The sequence below is a fragment of the Peromyscus maniculatus genome, chromosome 13, assembly GCF_049852395.1.
Source record: "Peromyscus maniculatus bairdii isolate BWxNUB_F1_BW_parent chromosome 13, HU_Pman_BW_mat_3.1, whole genome shotgun sequence".
NCBI classification, from domain to species: Eukaryota; Metazoa; Chordata; class Mammalia; order Rodentia; family Cricetidae; genus Peromyscus; species Peromyscus maniculatus.
The window spans coordinates 26,335,081-26,344,510 of record NC_134864.1 but is presented as its reverse complement, the minus strand read 5'-3'; positions in this window follow the sequence as shown (position 1 = coordinate 26,344,510).

The following is a 9,430-nucleotide window of genomic DNA, read 5'->3' as shown; positions in this document are numbered from 1 at the left end:
ACACACAGACACACACGGGGACACACGTGCAAACACACACACACACACACACACACACACACACACACACACACACTCTACCACCACCTTGTCCAGCACCAGGTCTCTGGATGAATTCACATACTGTACCCAGTACTAGTATACTAGTCATGTGAGTGAGTCACCTTGACACAGCACAATAGGTTCCCTGTCATGCTACCTCAGAAAAAGCCACATTGAAACAGATGAACCATCCTTACTCAGTACAAGTTCTGCTTTCTCAACAGAACTTTTGGGCCGTATGCAGAAGGGGACAAGTTTGGAGGACACCAACACCAATGCCGTATTTCGATCTCATGAGGTTCTGCTGTGGATGAACTAATTCCTCAAGAGTTTTTGAAAATCACTCATTTTAATTTTTTAAAATCTATCCAGTAGCTTTTTTCTCCCTTTTGGAGATGGAGTCTCATTACCCAACCTCTTGGGTTTGTCTGTCTTCTAGAGAAAAAAAAACTCATTGAAAGCAAAAAATGTATGTCTTTAGTTTGCAAAGTTTTTAAAGCAAAACAATTTATGGAAAATGTTACTTATTCATACAATAGAAACCAATAGTGGCTAATGGACTTTATTTATAGAGTTTTAGATTAAATTTTGTCTTCTAGATGTAGAGCGAGACCTGTAACCACTCAACAATATTTAATTGCTGAAAAGACAATCATAATCTTGAAATAACAAATATTTTGCTCTCTGATATTTTTGAATAAAGATAGTGACTAGAAAATCTAAGCATATAATAATATGTAATAAATTTAGAAATAATTGTCTGGCATAAAATCTCTAGAAGATTTTAGAAATGTTTTTCATAATGATCATGTAATGGATTCAATAAAATGTCTAGTGTTTCTGTGTTCTTTCACACTGAAAAAAAAAAAATATCCTAGTATTCTTTCTATTCATCACAATTATACAGCTTAAGAAGAAATCATCTTCCTAACCATCCACAGATATATATGTATGCCCAGTAGATGGAATTTATACATGAGATGTACACAGGCAGTGGAGAAAATACCCATAGCTGTTTTTAGGGAAGTAATACAGTGGTATATGAGAAAAATTACAGACAAAAGCAACCAGTTTTCAGAGTCTGTGGTCCCATAAGCCTTGCTTGAACAGGGTTCCTCCATCAGAGAATTATTCATCTGGTGGGTTTACACTTGAACTATCAATTGCCATCTGCTGTTTTTATGTCATGGTCCGTGACACATTCTTTAATGATCGATCCCTCCACAGGTCAGCAAAATGGTTTAGCTGAAACCAATGAACTCTGCCATCTTTATAGGCATTGTTCCCATTTGGGTTTTTTAATGCTCAAATAATTTCACTTGCAAAAGTGGTCTCCTTTTCTAGCATTTCCCCAAGGTATTATCAGTAAAATAGTTAGCAGTTTTAGATCAGGTGAAAGTCTTTGTCTGTTTTGATCTTAGATTGAGTAGAGTTGGGGCCACAAAAGAGGCTGTGGGTGGAAATCACAGAAGGCCAGAGGCCACACTTCTGGGAGCATGTCCTCACAAAGAGGAAGAAGGGCCAATATGCTGACACAAAATAAAATGTCAAAGGAGAGGCTGGAGAAGGGCCAGAAAATAAAAGGCCAGAGAAGTCAAGAGCGTCACATTGAAATCACATTATTTCAAAGCTCTTTTATCTATCCCAGAGAACTTGAAGCTGAGAACAGTATGGCCAATATCCAATCTAGCATGTTTAGCAGATTATTAATATTAATAACAGAGCCATTTTTGAAGTGGAAAATTTTTGCACTTAAGCCAGGCTGTGACATGTCCCATAAAAGAAAGGGCTAACATGGTTCCAAAATTGAGACAAAAAGGCCAGTAATTATAGAACAGCCCAATAGGCCTTCAGACAAATAGAAGCCCTACTCAGAATGAGGAGTCTGGAGTGCAGCCATCCATTGCTAGACCTTCTCAAAGTATTGATGCTTTTAGAACATCCTGTCCTCAGCAGGCAACCTTGATTTCCACCCACCCCCAAATTACAGGTCTCTATGATAGCTACCCTTGAAATACTGGCTATTCTCCAGGACTGTTCTTAACTAAATGTGTTTTGGTTTCTTTTCTTTAAAATTGAGACTTTGGACCAAGAGATGGTTCACTTGGGCACTGTGTATACTTGAGGATCTGAGATTGGATCTTAGTGACCATGTGAAAAATCAGGAGTGATGGCTCACCTCTGTAATCCTAGAACCAGAAGAGCAGAGACAGGGAGATCCCAGACATTTGTTGGACAGTCAGGCAAGACAAGTTGTGAATCAGGGAGAGACACTGACTCAAAAAAAAAAAAAAGTTGGATAGTAGTAAAGGAAGATACTTGATGGGCGGTGGTGGTGCACACCTTTAATCCCAGTGCTCAAGAGGCAGAGCCAGGTGAATCTCTGTAAGTTCAAGGCCAGCCTGGTCTACAGAGCAAGATCCAGGACAGGCACCAAAACTGCACAGGGAAGCCCTGTCTTGAAAAACAAAAAACAAAAAACAAAAAAAAAAAGGAAGGAAGGAAGGAAGACACTTGAAATTGACCATTGGCCACCATATGGAACCTTGAATGCAGCATTAAAAACTGCCAATTTTAAAAATCATGCATCTTTATGTATGTGTGTAGTATAGTGTTAACACACATTTGTGTGTGTGCATATGCATGTGTGATATATGTGCATAAACTGACTTTAGTGGTGGTGTTGTTCCCTTTAAAGAAACAGAAGTCTGCATTTCAGATGTAGCTCAATGATTAAGTATTTGCCAGCATACAGGGTATCCAGGGTTTGATCCCCAGTGTGGCAACATGCACAAATGAGTTAAAATCTTTAGGTAAGAGTGCACAGAAATTAAAAAACAGCTGAATAAAGGTGTTCTGTTACTTCAGGATCAGCACCGGGATGATCAAACAGAAGAGTCTCCATCTTCAGCTGTCCTCCCCTTCTACCCAGTGCACTCTGGCATTGGAGAACTCAGAAGGGAGCTGCCCCAATACATTGCTCTTTTGGTTTGGGATTTTATTATTTGGTCCTTTGTGGTTTTCCTTGTTTCCCCATTTTACTTCTTGACTTGAAATTTTGTGTAGGTATTTTTCTTCATTGTACATATTTTTCTCTTCTCCTCTCTCTATCTTCCTGATATTCCTCTTTCCTCTTCCTATTTCATTTTTAAAATTCTATCATAATTCTTTTCTTTTTCCTTTTCCTTGTATCTTCTTTTATTTCTTGAAGTTACTGCCTCTAATTTTACACTAAGCAGTTTTTAACATTGTAACTCTACATTATTTTTATCATCATTTCCACAGTCATGGTTGGTATCTTGGTTATTATTGTTGTCATTAATTGGTTTAGTATCTAGTCCTATGTATAGCTTGATTTGGTGCTGTAGCTATTGCTGTGGTTTGTTTTTGTCCTCTCTGAGGGATTGAACCTTCAACTGAGGGCTGCTTACTAATAAAAATCCCAAATAAAAACTTAAGATATGTCCTTTCTCACAAATGTACAAATTACACCACAGAAACACAAGGACATGAAAAAGCAAATCAGGAAGATTCTTCCAAAAGATCATAACTCCCTCAGTAACAAACATCCAAAGATAAGGAAATGGGTAAAATGCCCAATGAAGAATTCAAAACTTGTAAAAATAATTGGTGACTACAAAGAGGAGACAAACAAACAGATGAATGAAATAATTCAAGACTCAAAGGAAAAAGCAAAAGTTGTCCTCAAATCTTAGGAAACAAATATACAACCAAGCACAAAAGGCATTTAGAACTCCAAAAAAGTATGCCCATGCAAAAACCTCTTTGCTGTAGTCAAGATATCAAAAGTAGAAAACAAGATACTGTAGTCAAGATATCAAAAGTAGAAAACAAGACAAAAAAAAGGGAAAAGGTTGTAGAAGAAATTTGTCAGCTTATTTACAAACTTGAACACAACAGATAACATCAGACCTCTAAACTGGAACCCTGAAGTGCAAGAAACCATGAAATGATATATTTCAAGCCCTCAAAGTAAATAACTGACAACTGAGATTGCTGTAACCAGAAAAGTTATCTTTTGCAACCAATAAAGAAGTAAAGACATTGAACATAGTCACAGACAAAAGCATTGCAGAAGATCTTTGAACAATTCTAGACACAGAGTGTCTTGGTGCTGTGAAGAGGCATCAGCCAAGGCAACTTTTATAAAAAGAACACATTTAAGTCGGGGATTGCTTGCAGTTTCAGAGGGTGAGTCCATTATCATCATAGGGGGAAGCAGACAGGCATGGTGCTGGAACACAGACAGGAGCTTTACATCCTGATCTGCAGGCAGCAGGCAGGGAGTGTGGCACTGGGCCTGTCATGGGCTTTTAAAACCTCAAAGCCCACCCCCAGCGACACACCTCCTCCAATGAGGACACATCTCCTCCAACAAGGACACGCCTCCTCCAACAAGGACACACCTCCTCCAAAAAGAGCACGCCTCCTCCAACAGGGACACACCTCCTCCAACAGGGACACACCTCCTCCAACAGGGACACACCTCCTCCAACAGGGACACACCTCCTCCAACAATGACTCACCTCCTCCAATAAGAACACGCCTCCTCCAACAAGGACACCACCTAATCCTTCCCAACAGTCTATCTACCAACTGGGAACCGAACAGTCAAATATATGAGCCTATGGGGACTATTTTCACTGAAATCACCACATAGAGAAAAGGTGTGTGGGGGGGGCAGTCTCAATCACAAGATACAGGAAGTAATATATTTCAAGTGAGGAACAGGTGAACAAAGGAAAACTAGGCGGAAAAAAATCAATCATATCCAAGTCGGCAAACTACAGCCTTATTATTAGAAGAGAGGAAAAAGAAAAGAGCAAATAAGAATGTAATCAATAGAAAAACAACCAACAGATTTATAGGACTCTCATGGCTCTCATGACCAGAGAAGTGAGAGGAGCCACTGGCCAAAGCCAAGGGTAGAGGTCCACCCCTCTTAGCAGTCTAAAAGCTCATGCAGTCAAAAAAGGCTAAAAGGTATGCAGTAAAAGAGATCCAGATGGAAAAAAAAACCTCTAAACAGGTTCCAGTGTGTTTTACAATGTGCATAAGCTTAAGAAAGAAAGAAAAAGGGTATGCACAGTCATAGAAAGAACTAAATAGTTTAAAAATAAAAAAGTCTTTAAAATGAGAGTAGAAGAAAAAAACCAGGCAAGACAGGACATACACATACACAGGGAGTCTGGATCCTGTATGGTATTGTGTTGACTTTGAATTTTTTTGATGGCTGATGGGAAAGAGACAGCTGCTGGGAGACATGGGATTGTAAGCAGGAGCACAAAATTGAACCAACTTAGATACTTTAGTAATGTGGGATGTATTTCTGTACTCTGTGAATATGTGTTGTTCTCATTGGTTGATAAATAAAGCTGTTTGGCCAATGGCAAGGCAGAATAAGGTTAGGCAGTACATTCAAACTGAAGACAGAGACAAAGAAGGGTAGAGTCAGGAGAGGTGCTAGCCCGCTGCCAAAGGAACAACAAGATGCCAGCAGACTGGTAACAGCCATGTGGCAACACATAGATTAATAGAAATGGGTTAATTTAAGATGAAAGAGTTAGTTAGCAAGAAGCCTGAGCTATAGGCCATACAGTTTGTAATTAATATAAGCCACTGTGTGTTTACTTGGGACTGAGCAGCTGTGGAACTGGGCAGGAAACAGGAAAAATTCCATCTAAACTTCAGGGCTATCTTAACTTTAAAAGAATCAAAAAATATATTTATCAAATGGAAATCAAAAATTCTTTGGAGTTTTGTTTTCATAGGAAACAAGAGGCTGTGGATTTGTTCCAGGTTAATATGGATCAGGTTTGATCAAGGGAGATCTCCTGAACCTTTACAGGTGATATCTATCAACAAAGCTAATAGCTGGTTTTCCCAGGATTTGGCCATTATCTCAAATTTTTCAGGGATCCCTGGGGATGCATGCCTTTTCCCACAGACAACAGCAAGCAGTGTGGAGAACATGATACCCTCATTCCCAAGAGGGGTGTAGGAGTTGGTGGTTGTTTGATAAGTTATGGATTTTTTATCATTTAGGAGAATACAGTATATTGATACAAATTTAAGGTAATTTTTGTTACAACATATTGTATATATGTTTCTATTCTTGTTTAAGGTATTGTACCTATAAAGTTCATTTGCAGTGTAAGATAAAGTTCTAGTTTTTGAAAGCTATTATTATAAACTTTATAGAATAATCAAGAAACATAGGTAAGTAGTTAGTCATTTATAACAATCAAATTTGTAAATATGTTAGGTATGTTTTCAGGATCATATAGAGATATATTTTTAGATAGGTGGTCTTCAAATACTTCAAAGACCTATAGAATATGGCATTTTAAATGTTCTGTTAACCGAAGGTTTTTCATGACAATGAGACACTTTTGCTCCTGGCAGCACCAATTTACTTCAGGTCATTGAAGAAACTCCTTGTGAAGTTTGCTTTCATTGTGGCAAAGTTAGCCACTGGGCAAAGAAACTGCTCTTGCTGTTGACTGCTGACAATGTGCTGTACAGATTGGACATGCAGGACACACAGGAAAAAGAGTATTGAACTTTGCCAAAACAAGGCAGGCAGTCCTTGAAAATTCCTGCTTCATAGAAGAGTCTGCCAGATATTTTGCAGGACACAGAGGAAAGCAACTGACAAGCTTTTTCAATACAAGGCAGGACAGTCCTTCTAATTTCTTGCTGCACTGAAAAATCTGCCAGATATTCTGGGCCTGCAGGCTGAAGATGGATGCCCCAATGCTACAGAAGAAATTTGGGTGACTGTCCAGGCAGCCAAATGTCTCTGCTGTTAGATACTATTATATCCTTCTGGGTCTTTGATGGAGTTGAAGACTAAATAGTTACAGTTGCAGTTTTCCTTAGATATGATAAAAAGTAAATTAGCTATAAAACTTTGGATTCTCTAAGACAGAATAGATAATTCATTATTTCCTCTGAATATGCTAACTACAAATGGACTGAATATTGCAAATGTAATTCTTACTTGATAACTGTTTTTGGTCTGTATAGTTTTGCTAAAGTATAGTATGCTAAAGTTAACACCTTTCTTTTATTTAAACAAGAGGAGGAAATGTAGAATATTATTTTAAGATGTGTTGCATTTGTTCATACTGTGGCACATTTGTTTAATGATACAAAGATGTGTTGTATTCTTTTATGTTGCATTTGTTTAACTCTGTGGAGCTGTGTTACTGTGCCTGTTTAAAATACCTGATGATCTAATAAAGAGCTGAATGGCCAATAGAAAGATAGGAGAAAGGATAGGCAAGGCTGGCAGGCAGAAAGAATAGATAGAAGGAGAAATCTGAGAGTTAAAAAAAGAACAAGAGAAGAAGGAGAAGAGGACACTAGGGGGCCAGTCACCCAGCTATGGAGTGAAAGATATACAGAAGTAGGAGAAAGGTGTTTTTTTTTTAAAAAAAAAAAAAAAAAAAAAAAAAAAAAAAAAAAAAAAGCTCAGAGGCACAAGATAGATGGGACAATTTAAAGTTAAGAAAAGCTGGCTAACAACAAGCCAAGCTAAGGCTGAACATTTATGATTAAAATTAAGCCTCTGTGTGTGATTTATTTGGGAGCTGGGTGGCAGGCCCCCAAAAAGAGAAAAAAAAAAAAAACAACCAACAACAGAAAAGGATCATGCTCAAACATTCATTAAAGCAGGTGTTCTTATGCCCGAATCAGATAACAACATAATAATAAGAACAACAACAACAGAAAACCATAGACCAATTTCCCTGATCATAGATGCCAAAATTTTCAGTGAGACACTTGGAAATCAAATTAGATAACACATTGCAAAGGTCATATGCTAAGCTAGGAATGGTGACATGTCTATAATCCTAGCACTTGAGAGACTGAGGCAGGAGGATTACTGAGGTAGGAGGATTACAGGATTCAAGACCAGCCTGGGCTACACAGTGAGATTGAGACTAACCCAGGATACAGAATAAGACTGTCTAAAAAAGCCAAAAGGCACCTACCAAGACTCTGGTGTTTTGAGTAAGAATGGCCCCACAACCCCATGTATTTGAATGCTTAGTCACCAGAGAGTTGAGCTCTTTGAAAGGATTAGAACTATAAGGAGGTGTGGTCTTGTTGGAGGAAATGAGTTACTGAGGGCAGGCTTTGAGGTTTCAAAACCCTGTGCCAAGCCCAGACTCTCTCTCTGCCAAAGGATCCCAATGTATCTCTAAACCGCTGCTCCAGCATCTGCCTACATACTGCTATACTTCCAGCTATGATGATAATAGACTAAACCTCTAAAACTGTAAGCCAGCTCCAACTAAACTCTTAGAAGAGTTGACTTGATCATGATGTCTCTTCATAGCAATAGAACGCTAAGACAATGCCCAAGCTGGTTTCATTTCCGTAAATTGAAGGGTACTTCAACATAGATTAATCAATGAGTATAATATAGCACATAAGTATATTCAAAGACAGAAATCACACAATCATCTCAATACATACAGAATAAAACTCTGAAAAAAAATAATGTCTCTTCCTGAAGAAATTATGAATAAAGGAAATACCTCAAAACTATATACAATAAACCTATAGCCAACACTATATTAAGCAGGGGGGAAATGAGAGCATTTCATATAACATCTGGACACTCTTTCCATTTTTATTCTGCATTGTGTTCAACATCTTAGATAAAACAATAAGACAGTAGGGAAACAAAAACGTGTATAAATAGAAAAGGGAAAAGTCAAAGTACCCCAAATGGGAGATGAACTAACCCTGTACTTAGAACCTGAGTGCATGTACTTAAAGACTCCACCAGAAAACACTGAAAAAAATCTCATTAACACTTTCAGCAAAGCAGCAGGATACAAGATCAACAACAGAAAATCAGTTTTCTGTATAGTTGCTAAAAAGAAATCAAAGGTGGAAAAAATCCCATTCACGGTAGCTTTTTAAAAAGATACCTAGGCTGTCTCAAAAAACTGGTAATAAATAAATAAATAAACAAATAAATAAATAAATATAAATAAATAAATAAATTTAAGAAAAGGAAAAAGGAACCTATGAATAAAGTTAAGGAGCCAGGTGGAAGACTTTTATAATGAAAATGTTCGAAAAATGAAGAAGGAAAAATGGCACCGGAAGATGGGAAGGCCTCCCATGCTCAGGCATAGGCAGAGTCAACACTATGAAAAACGCTGTCTTATCTAAAGTAGCCTGTAGACATAGCAGGTTTGAGGCCATATTGCACTATAGGAGACAATATTAGTCGGCCTTAAAAAGGAAGTTATGACATTTGCCACAACATGAATGAATCTGAAGGACATTATGCTAAGACAACAAGCCAGACATGAAGGAAAACTACTGCATGATCCACTTACAC